This window comes from Bufo gargarizans, chromosome 2 (genome assembly GCF_014858855.1).
Source record: "Bufo gargarizans isolate SCDJY-AF-19 chromosome 2, ASM1485885v1, whole genome shotgun sequence".
NCBI classification, from domain to species: Eukaryota; Metazoa; Chordata; class Amphibia; order Anura; family Bufonidae; genus Bufo; species Bufo gargarizans.
Window position 1 is genome coordinate 22,539,457 of NC_058081.1, and position 17,569 is coordinate 22,557,025.

Here is a 17,569-nt window from a genome sequence, read left to right on the forward strand (position 1 = left end):
TAGGGAGGTGTTAATACTGTACTCTCTAGCTGCACATTGTTTTAAAAAAAAAGGAATCTAAAATACATTTATGTTAGAAGTTATGCTTTGATTTTTAGAATAATGATAGGCATTTTATTTAATATTTTTGTGCTAATTACTGTGCTGTTGGAAGGCGGGGAGTGGCAGTATTACACAATCTTATTTTTTTTATACATATACAGATTGTGTAATACTGCCCCTCACCCCCCTCAAATTTATATTAGGGGGGTGCCCGAGTTTAGTCTCGCCTAGGGCAGCACAAAACCAAGATACACCACTGGCAAGGGGCAGGACTGGGGGGTGGAGGCATTTGTGGGTCCTCCTCCCACTCAGTTGGTGGGTACCTGACCTCTCTGGTTTTCCCTTCTCCTCTCACCCCTTTTCTTAGGTACACGTACTTTAGCCAAAAACACCCACCCTGTCCGATTGCGAAGCAGTCCTCAGTCACCAAGAGCATGTTCTTGAAGTGCATAGACCAAGCCCGGGCGAACTGCGCAACCTCCTGTCAGCAGACGGAAATTGTCCATTACCTAAAGTGCGTTCTAGACTTGAAGCATCTTCAGCGACCAGGAGTAGTGCAAAACATGACTTTAATCGGGGGGGGGGGGGTCTTTTTTCACCCCTTGCCGTTCCTCATGTCTCCTTCTCCTAGCAGATGGCAGAGTGGGAGGGGAGGATGGACCACGAGTACGAAGGCGAAAACCGATGTGTAATCGGAGTAAGAACCCACAAGACTTCTACTCAACAAGTTACTTCTTTTGCACTTGATAAGGATGAAGAGGCTGTGAGTATGGACAGATGCCCCTGGCGGGTCCTGAGCGGTATTGAGCTCCCACCCCCTCCCATTAAACATTTTGTACCCTTATTCTCTCCCCAGTGGTTTAAAGCCTTATATGAAAAAGTCCAGCCATTGCTAACCAACAGTGACAAACAATCCAAAGGCTAAATTATTCCTTTCTTCACTGGGAACTGAGTGAGTGTTTCCCGAGAAAGTACCAATTTAAGCGAGTTGTGCCCCAGTAGTCATCCCCGCTCTTTGTTGCCGCCAGTCTTCAACTTAGTATCCCCTTCGTTTGCAGGTATCACCTCCCCGATATCTCCAGTCAGGTGGTCAGAAAGGTCTGCGAAACTTTGACTCTTGCAAAGTACATGGATCCAGAAAAGTCTGTTTGCCAAGTACTTAGCCATATGAACGCCACGGCGGAGAGGCACTACCGGGAGAAAGTGTTGAATGACATCTGTCATGGCTACAAGCTGGTGAGGAGATCTGGCGGTTGTGATGAGGGCCAGATCCTAGGCACCGCTGCCCCCCAGATGGAACTCAACGTGGTGGAGAGGGAATGTCTGCCGGAACACCAATACAGTTAAAGCAGTGATGATCAATAGTCCAACATCATCGGCGTCGAGAAGGGCATTCGATCACCCAACCGGGCAATTTTTATTTAAGTTACTGTATCTATTTTATTCTACAATCCTCCATGTGTGTGTAAAAAAAAATGAAAAAAAATATACAACATTTGTTGTCGTTTTTCCTCAAAGGAAAGTCCCACAAACTAGCTTGAGGGCTCCTCTAGTAACATTAAAACTCCTCTAACACTCCTGAAAGTTTGGACTTTAACCCCAAAGAGGGCAGCTGGACAGGACTTCAATGGGGGGGGGGGGGGAATCATTTTTTGGCAATTTCTACCCAGGAAAGGTGCACCATAGGCCCTCCAGGTATTTGGGCTAAGCTGACTGCTGTGTTCAAGTTTCGAGTCCTCCCTATGGCCTGTCAGGGCTCAGCAATATGGGACATGTTGTAATGTTTATACATACCCTTTAGGCCATGTTTGAGGTGTGCCCTCGCCTTATATTTAGGCTGCCATCCTCCATGCTGCCATCACCCGGGCTTCCAGCGCTCAAGCCGTCAACCATGATGCTGCTATTCACCAGGATATACAGCACCCAAGCCTCGCCAGCCTTGTTGTTGCCTTCACCAGGGCATCCAGCACCCAAGCCCTGCCAGCCCTGTTGCCATCACCCAGGCTGCCGGCACCCAAGCCCTGTTGTTGCCATCACCCAGGCTGTCGGCACCCAAGCCCCCGCCAGCCCTGTGTTCGAGAAGCCAAAGTCTGAAACCAGAAGTAAAGTGTCATTGGATTTATACAGAGACAGAGGTTGCAGCAGAAAGCAAAGAAAATAATTCCTATTTACTCTAGTCAGCATAGCAGTGTTAAAGCGCAACAGAGGTAGGGCTGAGATTGCTATTGCCTGCCTGTTAATGCTAAAGTTTGCTGGAAACCAAGACAAAGCCTGAAAAACTGTTTTGGAAAACGTTTATTCAAGTTCTTTGAACGTCATCACAAGGTCCAGACTTAATTTATTCTTCACTATCTAAGTTAAGTACCCCCTTTATATTTGCTCCACAGCCAATGCCTGGGGTCCAGCGTATCTAGGTAGGAGCACCGTGACACGTGTAACACCAACATTAAGGGACATTGTAGGCCACCCTACATCTGGCATTCCTACACCTGGGTACCACCATATCACTTACAGTGAGGCGTCAAACTAATATTACAATTATCAATCTTAAAGGGCCCTGGGGGAGGTGCCCGTTGTACTTCTCTAATGTATTCTTGATTAACCCAGATAAAAAAGCTCTTCATGGAAGAGAGGGTCTTTAGGTCCTGCAACAAGGAAAAGCTGAGGGATGTGCAAAAGGAGCTGAGGAGTCAAGTCAGGGAGGGGAAAGACATAACTGGAAGATGGAGGAGCAAATGGAACAGAAAGGATTAGTCTCAAAACATCTTCATCTATTCTTCAATAGGTTTTTGCCCACACCCCAGCATCCCATTCTATCCCCTAGTTCACACAAATGGTGACCTCTACTCCTGCTGTTAGCCATCGCCTCCAGATCAGTCAATCTAGCAATCAGTCACCTGGCTACAGTCTGATCTTTACAAAGGAACCTATTTATATCAAAGTTGGGAAGACTTCAGGGCTGGATGGCATCAGTGCCAGGCTACTTAAGACTTGTGGTGATCAGCTGTGTGGTATTATTACATACATGTTCAATATGAGCCTGAAGTTGGGTAAGGTATCACAATTATGGAAATCATCTTCTGTGGTACTAGCTCCGAAGATGCCTCATCTGATAGACGTCAAGAGCTACAAACCGGTGGCATTGACTTGAAGGTATTTTGGAGGTTGGTACTGACACATCTCCGCCTTCTAGATAGCTAACCCTTCCAGTTTGCTTATTGGCCTGGCATTGGGATGGGTGATGCCATCATCCACCTTCAAAACAGAGCTCTCACCTGGAGAAAGCAGGGAAACTGAGAATATAGTGTTCTGAAAGAGCCAGAGAGCCAGAGAGCCTATGTGGTCTCAGCCAGAATGGCCGAGGAGCCACAAGGCTGTGTGACAGCCTGAAGTTGGGGGACCCAGCGACGCCTGCGGTACAAGGGTCACACGGCCAGAGTCAGGAGGACTACTGGCAATTCCAATAAAAAGCAAAAGTCTCTCTAAAGGATATTTGTCCCCTCAAGCGCTGCAAATCCTAGAACAATGTGGGTAAAAAAGTCCGCTAAATATAAATGATAAAAAGGGGGATTGCGCTGCAGGAGAAGATTTTCTTTTCTTTTCTCTTATATTCGTAATACTCTTCAGTTAAACGGACCACATACAATCGATCACTTTCAACAATGGCATGGAAACCTGAAATGTAGTAACAAGACGCACTATGGTGTAGTATATTCTGAACACCTATCGCACCAAGTGAGTGCAGTATACTCACAAGGCTCCACTTGCAAAACGCATAGATAGAAACCTCGTGTGTGTATCTTTAACAGGAGAGCTTTATTCGTGGAGCGGGCGTGGACCAGGAGCCGTAAGTTCACCTTCAGCAGATCTTTATTCAAACCGCGATCCCACCAACAGAGCACCACTTCAAGATGATATCACCCAACTCACACTTCCATAGATCTCAAAAGCAAGGAGGGCACAAGGATAGTGAAGTACGTACCAATTATTTCAGATAACAAATGGTTTAATATACTCACAAAAGTACAAAGGTAAAATCGTATTAAAAACAATCTGTGCTGCCCGACCCGGGTTTCGCCATAATGCTTCGTCTGGGGCGTTGATTACTAAGTGGGAACCACTGAGTTTAAGTTCACGGGGAAAACCTCCCCCATTACATACGTCATAGTGACATCTAGATCTATTTAAAACATTTTTCATTATTATGAAAGGGAACGAAAAGCACAAAAATTGCGATGTTCCTACCACACATATAAACAGGTAAAAACAACTTGAGAAAAACTTTTGCGGAAAAAAGTAACCTGGTTATGGGGATAAGGTGTAGATATGTAAATGAACCCATGTCTCCTCCTACTTCTTGATACTAACCCCTAAGCTCATTCCTAGACTATGCAGGCATTGACATCGCATTCAATGTTTAACCCCTGAGGTTGGATCGTATTCAAAAGGTACATCCACTCTACCTCCTTTCTGTTCAATACCGCAGTGAAATCTCCATGTATAGGAGTATATACTATCTCAATCCCAGTAAAACGCAAATCCCTGGGAAAATAAGGAGGATAAGGAAGAATGGGAGCAATGAATGAATGAATGAATGAATGAATGAAGTTTCAGGGTCATGGAATTCATAATTTGTCAAAGGAAACAAACTAAAAAGGATTAATGAGAATATAGAAAAAAATAAAAATTTCATTGATACCACATAAAGAAACAAATGAATATGTAATGTTTTCCAAACAATGTCAAATATCACAAAAGTTGAAACAGAAGCAAAAACAAAAAATTTTAAAAAATTTGTAAAGGTGTGTGAGGACTATCAGAGAAATAGGGTCTACAAATGGAAAATACTGGTTAATATGGACCATTGGGGGGTTGACGGTGAAGGGCATAGATATATCTGATTCACATTATGTGAGTGGGAAGCAGATAGAGATGGGAAATATCGGGACAAATTTACATCATCCCCCACTATTGAATGAAAAACGAGACTCCAATAAAAATAGAAGACATTTGGTGGATTATCCTGGCCAATTGTATGCCCCCACTAGACGGAGGGATAATTATATACCTTAAAACAACCAGGGCAACCATTATAATTCAAAAAGAGGACACCATCCATATAACATGGGATATTATAACCAACTTACCCATGACAGGCCAAGAAAAATTTACACATATCCAACTAGGGACCAACTAAGACTTAACAACTGCAAGAATCCACTGAAAACCAAGATAGAATGTGAAGGAAACAAGAACAAAGCAGGCAAGGTTAACCCTAGTGAGAATAGAGGGGAACAAATAATTCCACAGCAGATCGAACATGGACATAGGGTGCTAGAAGATAGCAAAGATAAGGAAAAAGTGAATGCAGAAAGGCAGGGAACAGAGCAGAGTCAAATTTTTCCCCATCAGGGTATACGGGGGGTACAGAGGGACCTTTTCCAAAAAAAGGTATTGAAGGAGACCACGAGAACGCCACAAAAAAAGAAGCCACACCGAGGACAAAGAGGCAGGGGACAAAAATCTAACTCCGGTAGAAAAGAAAAGCAGGGGGAACCAATAGGAATCTTCAACCTGTGTAAGTATGCCCTCTCAAAGGAGGAGGAACGGATTCTGGAAAAAGGACTAAAGCTCGCTCCGAGCAATGGAATTAATAAATTTAGGTTTATTCTTTGACATCCATAGATATGTTAGAAAATTAAACATGGCAAAATATCATTTAAACATGCAACAACCATCGCTGGTAAATACAGTAGCCACAACAGGAGTTATGCACACTTCTGTCCCAAAAATAAGAATGAATGTATTGATGCCTTCAAAAGAAGTTTAGTTTACTTAATGTATTAGTGAAATTAGATAGTAAACCAACAAAACACAATCTGGTGAAGAAAAGAAGGCACTAAAAAAAGTAAGAAAAGAATGAAAAAATAGTTCTAAAACCGGCTGATAAGGGGGGGGGGGGGGGGGGGTTGTGTTAATGGATGTGGAGAAGTACACATCAGAAATAGAGAGATTGCTCTCCGACAAGGATACTTAGTGTTGAGGAATAATCCGTTAAATGAATATAAAAACTATTAGAAGTGATCCTGAGGAAGGGTTTACAGAATGGTGTTTTGAATAGGAGAGAGTTTGACTACCTTTCTCTAAAGAATCCAGTCACCCATGTCATATTTTCTGCCAAAGATACACAAGAATCCAATACATCCCCCTGGGAGACCTATTGTGTCAGGGATTAATTCCCTGACCAGTAGAGTCTCTGAATACATTGATTATTTTTTGCTGAAATATGTGACTGTGCCCCCTCCTATTTGAAAAATTCCTCTAGTGTTATTGCTCTCAGAGGGGATTGGAGAAATCCAGGGAACAATGGTGGTTAGCTACAGTAGATGTGTCCTCCCTTTACACATGTATACCAAAAGATTTGGGCATTAGAGGGGTCCAAGAAGCTTTAGATAGTGACCCACAAATGGGGATAGAGCAAAAAAGTTTTGTTCTGGACTGTGTGGTTTTTTGTCTCACCCACAATTATTTTCTTTATAGCGATTCTTTCTATCTACAGTACTCTGGCGTGGCGATGGGGGCGAAATTTGCCCCCAGCCTCGCTAATCTATTTATGATGTCAGAACTATTGGGTATAGATGAAGTCCATAAGTATAAGGTCTATATAAGATTCATGGACATGAGCCTAAAGGACAACCATTTTGTCTTATTTTAAAAGTGCAGGGTGAGTTCAGGATTTTAACTCTGAATTACTAACCTAAGATTTACGATATGTACCAAAGTGTTTACCCAAGTCTGTTTTTGTGTAAAGGAGATGTCCCAAGGTCTAATGAAAAGTAATTGCCTAGATAAGACAATGTAATAGAAATGTGCTGAGTTTTGATGATTTTCAGTGAATAGAAAGACTAATCTTTCTTTGGGGTTTTTATATTAATCAACGTATGAGTAGATTGATTTTTATATCATCAATTTAAATTACGGTACGTGTGCTATATATATTTCTCTGATTTCTGTATTGTGACAAGCCGGTTACACCAATTCTATATACTTTGCCCAAAATACATAAGTCCTTGACTCACTGTTTTGTAAAGCAGCCATTTTTTTTTGACAAAATTTTACGGCCTTTTGCTGTATCAGCAAAATCCTACATCAGAGATACCAATGACTTTCTGACCAAAATTGAAGATCTTTCTATACCCAAAGGGGCACTGTTTGCTTCCTTTGATGTGGTAAGCCTTTACACATCCATTGAACATGAATTAGGCATACAAGTCATTGAACAGGTTTTACATACGACAATATAGTGTTGAATGCCAGAAATTCTTGAGCTCCTTGTTAAGGTTCATCCTGACTCGGAATTATTTCCTTTTCCAGGATGACTTTCTTGCAATTACGTAGGAAACGCGATGGGGTCCAATGTGGCGCCGACTTATGCAAATCTGTACATGTCCCATCTTGAGGAGTCTGTCGTCTATGTGTGCCACCACTTCAGCCATGTGCTGGGGTGGTGGCGATACATCGACGACATTTTCCTGGTTTGGGTCGGCGCCACTGAGGACCTCATCGCGTTCCACTGTTTTCTTAATACCATTGATCCCAGTGTCAAGTTCACACTTACACACTGATAAAATGGTACAATTTCTGGACACCCAGGTTAGCATCCAGAATGACAAACTAATAACGGATTTATATGTGAAACCTACAGATAAAAACACGTTATTACGTTACGAGAGTCATCATCCAAAACTTATGGTAAGGTTACTTCCTTTTAGCCAGCTCCTTAGAGTAAAGAAAATTGTACAAGATCCAGCAAAGATAGATGACAGATTACAAAAAATGGGTACTAAATTCCAGACACAAGGATATCCTAAAAACTGATCCGAGAACACACTAATCGTGTTAAACCTCTTACTAAAGAGATTATTAAAGGGGGACTAGGCGATTTGAAACTCTCAGCCTCGGATTCCATTTATCTGAGAATTCAGTACCAACAGTGTGAATATTGCAGCCATAATCAAGAAACACTGGCGAGTTTTAACCAGTAGCTATGAAAAAGTTGAGGAATTTAAATCCCCACCCCTCTGTTCATAGACGTAGCCGTAATCTCAGTGATAGATTAGTGAAGTCTGATATAGGTACAGCTAGAGAGACGTGCGAGACCTATTTTGGGTCGACCAGGAAGGGTTGTTACCCTTGCTATAACTGCGTCAATTGTAAATTGATGTTGAGAGGTGATTCGTTTGTCCATCCGTCGTCAGGACAGAGGGTTAACATTAGACAATACTTAACGTGCGATTCTGCGCATGTTGTCTATTTGCTGGTTTGCCCCTGTAATCTTTTCTACATCGGTGAGACCACATGGGACGTCAAAACCCGTCTCAACCAACATTGTTATTCCATCAGGAAACAAAAAATGGATCTCCCGGTGTCTAAACACTTTACAGAGGCGAAACATACACAAAATGACTTAAGATTCAGAATTCTGGAACAAATATCCCCCCCTCCCAGACGAGGTGGTGACCGAGTCAAATTATTAAAGAGACGTGAACTCTACTGGATCTACACCCTTGGTACTTTGAAGCCACGGGGCTTAAATGTGGAATTTAGGGTTGTCCAACTACCGTCCTGTCTGAATCTGGTGCGACTCCAGCCCCCTTTGGGACTCTGGTAGCATCTGAGTTGTCTGGCACATCTATTTATCTACTTCGATACTATTGTTCACTGATGCAGACTATCCGGGCACCTCCCACCTGTGTGTGTGGTTTATTCACATGTGGATTCCACGCGGTACGTGGTGAGGTGACACGGAGCGGATTTGCTGGCAGGTCTGGGATGTAGGGTGACAGTGTGACAACCAAGCCCCCCTGCGCATACAGACATCCTTTCGGTGACTGGCATTGATTTGCTGGTCCCCAATCTATGGACCAGCTCTTTCTGCTATGTACTGCAGTGTTTCTTTTGACATAAGTGATGTTGCCGATGTTGTGTGGGCGGCCGCGCTGATTGCGCATGCGCCCTGAGGTAATGCCTCCATCGTGGCCATCTTTGTTGTGGTTACTCAGAAGCAGTGAATCTTGCGATGATAGATCCGGATGCCCCCAGTCTCCATTAAGTCTCTTCAACCAACATCGATCCATTCAAAGGTTTTTAACATAAATTTTCAATTACTTATATTGTTATCACTTGTATCCCCTTTACACTAATCATGGAAGTTAGTGTTTTACACTGTATGAATTTTTTATGGAATTGATATGATGTTACCCATGTATAAACAGACTTATACCACGACTATGGATGGATTATACTATTACTGTGATTGTACTGTTCAAGCATTTACACTTTATTGTATTATGAATTAATGTATTTTGTGTTAATCACTGCCACTATATATATGTTATCATGCACATGTTACTCAGCTGGATAAAGGCTCCATTGTGAGAGCTGAAACGTTGCTGCTGGTTGGGTGAATACAGCGTCCACCATTCTTCACTATTTGGAGTGCTGCCTTCTTTTTTGTCCTTTGTCTACATTTGGGACCTTGGTCTCTGGTCCCCCAGGAGGATATATTTTTATTATGGTCCTTCTGTTATGGACTATTGATACAAAATGGATACTTGCTTGTTGAGGACTATGTTTAGCTAAGATGGCGGCCAGGCATTCAGCCAACACCTATAAACTAGAATCTTACTTTGTGTTTTATCATGTGTTTCTTTGTGGTTTCCGTTCAGCTCAAGCAAGCAGTTACAAAGAAAGAAGAAGTAACGGTTTCACCCACGAGCAAGGGGGGAGGGGGGAGGAATTTCCTCGTGTCATCAATGTTACAGAAAAGTATAGAGTTCATAGCCAATAGATATACTTTATCTTACACCCCCCTCCCACTCCTTTCTGTCGTAAAACCTATATACTGTATGCTGTTCCTCAAATAAACCAGAGATCCTGTTTTAACTCCAAGTAGTGTGTTGTCTCAGTTTGATCTCTCCGTGCACGTACATTAATTAATTTGGAGCAGTACATCAACCGAACTGGCAGCTTGGCCAGAACCAGAACACTTCTAGCTATATTCCGTTTTAAGGTTAGAAATGAGGTACAAATTCCTCTGTCATTTTTAGAATCTCTCAGTGTAACACAAATTATTTCTTTCCTTGAGGTTTTCTTGAATGGAGAAATGTGGACACAAGTGATCATAAACAAACCCTGTCTTTTCCCCAGAACAATGACTTGAGTATGGTCGTGTTTATTTTGATTTAATTAGGTCTGGTCAAAAGAGATTAGGGATGAACAAGGTGTTTGACTAAATACAAAAGTCATTGTCTATTCAAGATCTTCAAGGTTTTGTCTGATACCTTAGTTAAAAATTATTGCTAGTGAATGAATAAGAGAAATAAGTGAGTGCTTCGACTTTTGTATGGAGTACTAGTGCCATCTAGTGTTAGGGTAACAAAGATCTAGGGTGCATTTTCCCTAGAGGGAAAATACTAGAGGGAGGTTCTATTAATTATAAAGGGAGGTCACTAGTTAATGATAAAACTTGGCCAAGCCCTTTCTAAGATAGGATAAAAAGATGGTATGGGCTGACAGAAAAGAGAGATCTCTCTATAACTCTCTGACTATCTTCAGAAAGACCATCCTCAAGGGAAAAGACGAGATCCAGCAGCCCTGACCACCTTTTCAGTCATTGGAGGCAGCCATCTTAGAACCATTGAAACTGATTTCTGCTCGCTGACATTTTGGTATAGTATAACCTTACCTAAATTTTATAGGATAATTAGTTAATATAATAAATATCTATATATATTCAATTAACCATACCTTGTGTATAATATCTGTTTTGGAGTAAGATTGGGGTGTACCTGCAGCATCATCCTGAAAATTAATCCAATACAGGGAGATTGAAAATATACAGGGAGTGCAGAATTATTAGGCAAACGAGTATTTTGACCACATCATCCTCTTTATGCATGTTGTCTTACTCCAAGCTGTATAGGCTCGAAAGCCTACTACCAATTAAGCATATTAGGTGATGTGCATCTCTGTAATGAGAAGGGGTGTGGTCTAATGACATCAACACCCTATATCAGGTGTGCATAATTATTAGGCAACTTCCTTTCCTTTGGCAAAATGGGTCAAAAGAAGGACTTGACAGGCTCAGAAAAGGCAAAAATAGTGAGATCTTGCAGAGGGATGCAGCACTCTTAAAATTGCAAAGCTTCTGAAGCGCGATCATCGAACAATCAAGCGTTTCATTCAAAATAGTCAACAGGGTCGCAAGAAGCGTGTGGAAAAACCAAGGCGCAAAATAACTGCCCATGAACTGAGAAAAGTCAAGCGTGCAGCTGCCAAGATGCCACTTGCCACCAGTTTGGCCATATTTCAGAGCTGCAACATCACTGGAGTGCCCAAAAGCACAAGGTGTGCAATACTCAGAGACATGGCCAAGGTAAGAAAGGCTGAAAGTGGTACAGGAAGAAGTCTGCATCCTTCAAGAAAAACATGATCTTCATGCAGGACAATGCTCCATCACACGCGTCCAAGTACTCCACAGCGTGGCTGGCAAGAAAGGGTATAAAAGAAGAAAATCTAATGACATGGCCTCCTTGTTCACCTGATCTGAACCCCATTGAGAACCTGTGGTCCATCATCAAATGTGAGATTTACAAGGAGGGAAAACAGTCCACCTCTCTGAACAGTGTCTGGGAGGCTGTGGTTGCTGCTGCACGCAATGTTGATGGTGAACAGATCAAAACACTGACAGAATCCATGGATGGCCGGCTTTTGAGTGTCCTTGCAAAGAAAGGTGGCTATATTGGTCACTGATTTGTTTTTGTTTTGTTTTTGAATGTCAGAAATGTATATTTGTGAATGTTGAGATGTTATATTGGTTTCACTGGTAAAAATAAATAATTGAAATGGGTATATATTTGTTTTTTGTTAAGTTGCCTAATAATTATGCACAGTAATAGTCACCTGCACACACAGATATCCCCCTAAAATAGCTAAAACTAAAAACAAACTAAAAACTACTTCCAAAAATATTCAGCTTTGATATTTGAGTTTTTTGGGTTCATTGAGAACATGGTTGTTCAATAATAAAATTAATCCTCAAAAATACAACTTGCCTAATAATTCTGCACTCTCTGTACTGGTGAAAACACAGTATTATGTCCAAGATAGAGATATATATATATATAAGATAAACTAGATTTGGGTTTAATCAGACATTGGTCGGCTGAGAGAAATCAAGTATTAAATAGATTTTAAATATAATTGAGAGGTATCATTATAAAAAGGCATAATTGTGTGTTTTATATATATAATTTTTGACTCACTATTTTGCATATCATTGATTGAATTTTATTATTACCAATTTTATTATATATTATTTTGCACTATAAATTGTAAATATATATATATATATATATATATATATATATATATATATATATATTATATATTTTGTCTGTAACTGGGTTTTGTCTTCAATTCAATGCAGATCACGAGCTTGTTTTAGCTTGATATTTATGATAATAAATTAGAATCTCCTTCATTACAGATTTTAATTTATTCACAAATAATATAGACTGTCAATCGGAGACAGCAAATATTCCGACAATGAAAGAATGAGTGAAAGAGAGAGAGAGAGAATCGACACGGTCCTTAATAAAAATCTAGGAAGGGGTCAGCTAATAGTATGGCAAAGGTACATAGATGATTGCCTCTTAATCTGGCAAGGTGAGAAAGAAGGTCTAGAGACCTTCATAGCGGACATCAATAAAAACCATTTTAATCTAAAGTTCATCAGCCACATAAGTGCTACCTCTGTAGATTTTCTTGATTTAGTTATTTTGTAGAGGATAGTAGGCTAAAAACCAAGACCTTTTTTAAAACCGTGGATGTGAACACAAATATAGAATAAAGTAGTTGCCATCATCCATCTTGGCTCAAAAATGTACCTAAAAGTCAGTTTCAGCGTATTTCCAAAAACTGCACCAAAATAGAAGACTATAGAGAACAGAGTCCGGTGATAAAAGATTTTTAGAAAACTGTTATAAGAGTATTTGGACCATTGTAGAAAAGAGATGAAAGAAGAAAAACACAATGCAAATAAACCCCTTGCAAGTAAAAAGAAAGACCAGCAAAAAAATGATTTTAGATATGTTCCTAAAACAGTACAACACCAAAGTGGGTCAAATCAAAAACATGATTAACAAAAATTGGCATATACTAAAGAATTACCCCGTTCTAAGCAAAGATATACCAGACAAACCCCCTGTAGTTTTCAAGAGAGCAAGTAATTTAACTAATAGACTGGTACATAGCGCTAGTTTTGCAATCAACAAAAAACGAGCAGTTGCCACCAAGGGCAAATTCACATGGTGCGGTTTTTGCATACCAAGCAAAAACCGCATTCAAAAAGATCGGGTGAGGTCTGTGGACACTATACAATCTAATAAAAGAAAAGGAGAAACTTTTGAAATAAAGAGGTAATATTTCTTGCAACAATGTGGGCGTTATACATTTATTAGAGTGCCTGTGTGGCCTCCAATATGTGGGAAGAACTACACGGAGCCTCAAGACCCGAGTACAGGAGCATATTTGCAATATTAAAAAAGGTCTCGAGACGCACAGTGTCTTTACATTTCAAGATCCACCACCCCAAAAATCCCAGGGGTTTGCGTTTAAGGCTCCATTCACACGTCCGCAATGTGTTTTGCGGATACACGGAGACACTGATCCGCAAAACACGGAAAGCGGCAATGTGCGTTCCGCATTTTGCGGACCGCACATTGCCGACATAATAGAATATGCCTGTTCTTGTCCGCAATTGCGGACAAGAATAGGACATGTTCTATTTTTTGGCGGAAACGGAAGCACGGATGCGGAAGTGCGGATCCGCAAATGTGGATGCGGACAGCACATTCCGTCCCCATAGAGAATGAATGGGTCCGCATTCTTTCCGCAAAATTGCGGAAAGGATGCGGACCCATTTTGCGGACGTGTGAATGGAGCCTTACTGGGATTGAGATAGTCTACAGGTCCTTCTAAAAAAATTAGCATATTGTGATAAAGTTCATTATTTTCTGTAATGTACTGATAAACATTAGACTTTCATATATTTTAGATTCATTACACACAACTGAAGTAGTTCAAGCCTTTTATTGTTTTAATATTGATGATTTTGGCATACAGCTCATGAAAACCCAAAATTCCTATCTCAAAAAATTAGCATATCATGAAAAGGTTCTCTAAACGAGCTATTAACCCAATCATCTGAATCAACTAATTAACTCTAAACACCTGCAAAAGATTCCTGAGGCTTTTAAAAACTCCCAGCCTGGTTCATTACTCAAAACCGCAATCATGGGTAAGACTGCCGACCTGACTGCTGTCCAGAAGGCCATCATTGACACCATCAAGCAAGAGGGTAAGACACAGAAAGAAATTTCTGAGCGAATAGGCTGTTCCCAGAGTGCTGTATCAAGGCACCTCAGTGGGAAGTCTGTGGGAAGGAAAAAGTGTGGCAGAAAACGCTGCACAACAAGAAGAGGTGACCGGACCCTGAGGAAGATTGTGGAGAAGGACCGATTCCAGACCTTGGGGGACCTGCGGAAGCAGTGGACTGAGTCTGGAGTAGAAACATCCAGAGCCACCGTGTACAGGCGTGTGCAGGAAATGGGCTACAGGTGCCGCATTCCCCAGGTCAAGACACTTTTGAACCAGAAACAGCGGCAGAAGCGCCTGACCTGGGCTACAGAGAAGCAGCACTGGACTGTTGCTCAGTGGTCCAAAGTACTTTTTTCGGATGAAAGCAAATTTTGCATGTCAGTCGGAAATCAAGGTGCCAGAGTCTGGAGGAAGACTGGGGAGAGGGAAATGCCAAAATGCCTGAAGTCCAGTGTCAAGTACCCACAGTCAGGGATGGTCTGGGGTGCCATGTCAGCTGCTGGTGTTGGTCCACTGTGTTTTATCAAGGGCAGGGTCAATGCAGCCGCTATCAGGAGATTTTGGAGCACTTCATGCTTCCATCTGCTGAAAATCTTTATGGAGATGAAGATGTCATTTTTCAGCACGACCTGGCACCTGCTCACAGTGCCAAAACCACTGGCAAATGGTTTACTGACCATGGTATTACTGTGCTCAATTGGCCTGCCAACTCTCCTGACCTGAACCCCATAGAGAATCTGTGGGATATTGGGAAGAGAAAGTTGAGAGACGCAAGACCCAACACTCTGGATGAGCTTAAGGCCTCCATAACACCTCAGCAGTGCCACAGGCTGATTGCCTCCATGCCACGCCGCATTGAAGCAGTCATTTCTGCAAAATTCCCCACCAAGTATTGAGTGCATAACTGAACATAATTATTTGAAGGTTGACTTTTTTTGTATTAAAAACACTTTTATTGGTCGGATGAAATATGCTAATTTTTTTTGATCGGAAATTTGGGTTTTCATGAGCTGTATGCCAAAATCATCAATATTAAAACAATAAAAGGCTTGAACTACTTCAGTTGTGTGTAATGAATCTAAAATATATGAAAGTCTAATGTTTATCAGTACATTACAGAAAATAATGAACTTTATCACAATATGCAAATTTTCTGAGAAGGACCTGTATAGGTAAAATAAATAAATAAATTAGGAGAGAGTAATAATGGCAACTTTCTCTCAATCATAGAGCTGCTTGCAGAATATGACCATGTTTTGAAGGAGCTACTCCAGTTACCTCAGGGGACAGCTAAATACCTAAGCCCCAAAATACAAAATAAAATAGATATCCTTGCAAAAAAAAAGTTGAAGGCATTGTGAGTGAAATTAAAGACTCATTTTTTTTCCATAATTATGGACACAAAAGAGGTTTCCAAAGTTGACCAATTAAGTCAAATATTCCGATATGTGACCATAAGCAGAGACAAAAGCTAAAGGGCAACTGCTATAAATACACAAGCAGCATTTTTAGGTTTTCATGTCATAGAAGTGTCACGACCATGTTTATGGCCGTGACTCCTTGGGAGCCGCATACAGTTGCCCGCGGTTTGGGTTGTAGCGTCAACCGCAGCTGGAGGCATAATGTTGTTGGCCACAGGTGCGGTTGCCGCGGACAACAGGTATGTGTGCGGTTCCCTTGGAGTTGTGTGCGCGTTTGTATGCACTTTCGCATGTCTGTGTGCACTCTGTGTTATGTGTGGTGTGCACTTACATCTTCCCCTCACTGTGGTTGCCCGTGGCAACGTTTGGTCGTTGTGTGTACATGTGGTGGCAGTGTCTCGGCCTTCGGGCTGACTCCCAGGACATGAGTGCCACCCATGTGGCAACAGTCAGTGTGTTTCGTGTTTTAGACACTTCCCCTTTTAAGTTGTGTTTTCCCTTCCCTGGTGCTGGAAGGGTTAACTCCCTTCTTAGTGGGTGTGTGTGAGCCACGGGGTGTGTCTGACTGTTGGGTGTGGCCTCTTGGCTCTATAAAGCCTCAGTTGTAGGCAGTAGTCAGAGAGGGTGCTTCAGCCATGCTTGCTGGAGACATCCTCCTGGTTACTTATCAACTGCCAGTGGGGGCCATCCTTCTGGTCATAGCAAATATAATGTTGTTTGGTGTTTAGAAGAGGTGTTTGGTTTTATGCTTCTTTATTGCACCTATGGTCCTGGGTTCCCGTGTGATGTGTGTTGTGTGCTGAGTCCTTTTGTTTGTGGATAGCAGTACGTCCACATGGGTTCCAGGCTTTGTGTCTGTGGCAGGTACGTGTTATGTTTGTGGCAAGTACCTGCCATTGCCATAGGTTGCATTTGTTCTCCCTTCCTTGCAGCTTGGCCAGTGAGACTCCTGTTCCTCCGTATCCAGAAGGAAGGAACAGGTTGTCTTACCCTGACTCCTAGTCCAGGGACCGGTCGGAGGGTGAGTTAGGGCTCCGAGGTTCCTGAGCATGGGTCCTCCTACCTTAAAGGTCGGCCCATGCAGCTAGGAGTTAGGGTCAGGTTAGGGACGCTTTAGGAGGTGACCTGCTCCCTAATCCTGTCGTCCTGGTCGAGCAGCGACCATCTTCCATCATCACACGGCTGAAGGTTTTCCCCATCCTCAGCCGTGACAAGAAGACCCTAGTGCTGCAGGACTCGAAAAATGACATAAAATGTCTAGGAAGTAGAGGTTTGCAGCTATAAAAATGTCGGGGGCAGGGTTAGGATGGTGCTACCACTATGAGTGGAGTATACTCTGGTGTTCAAACTCTCATTCAAAAGAAAAAAGTGAAATGCCTTGTACATTCACGGTGCAGCCCACAACCTTAATTTAGTTCTACAAGATACCGTGAGCTACGTACCTGAGGCGTCAAGATTTTTTGAGGCGATAGAGTTTGTATGTTTTTTGGCGAAAGTATCACCCGATGTTCTGTATCTTCAATCACTAACCACTGAATCCTCTGTGACCCTAAAAAGATTGTGCCCTACACGATGGTCATCCCACTATGACCCACAGCTTGCCCTATGCTTTCAGTTTGTTGATATCCTTAACCCCTTAAGGACACAGCCTTATTATACCTTAG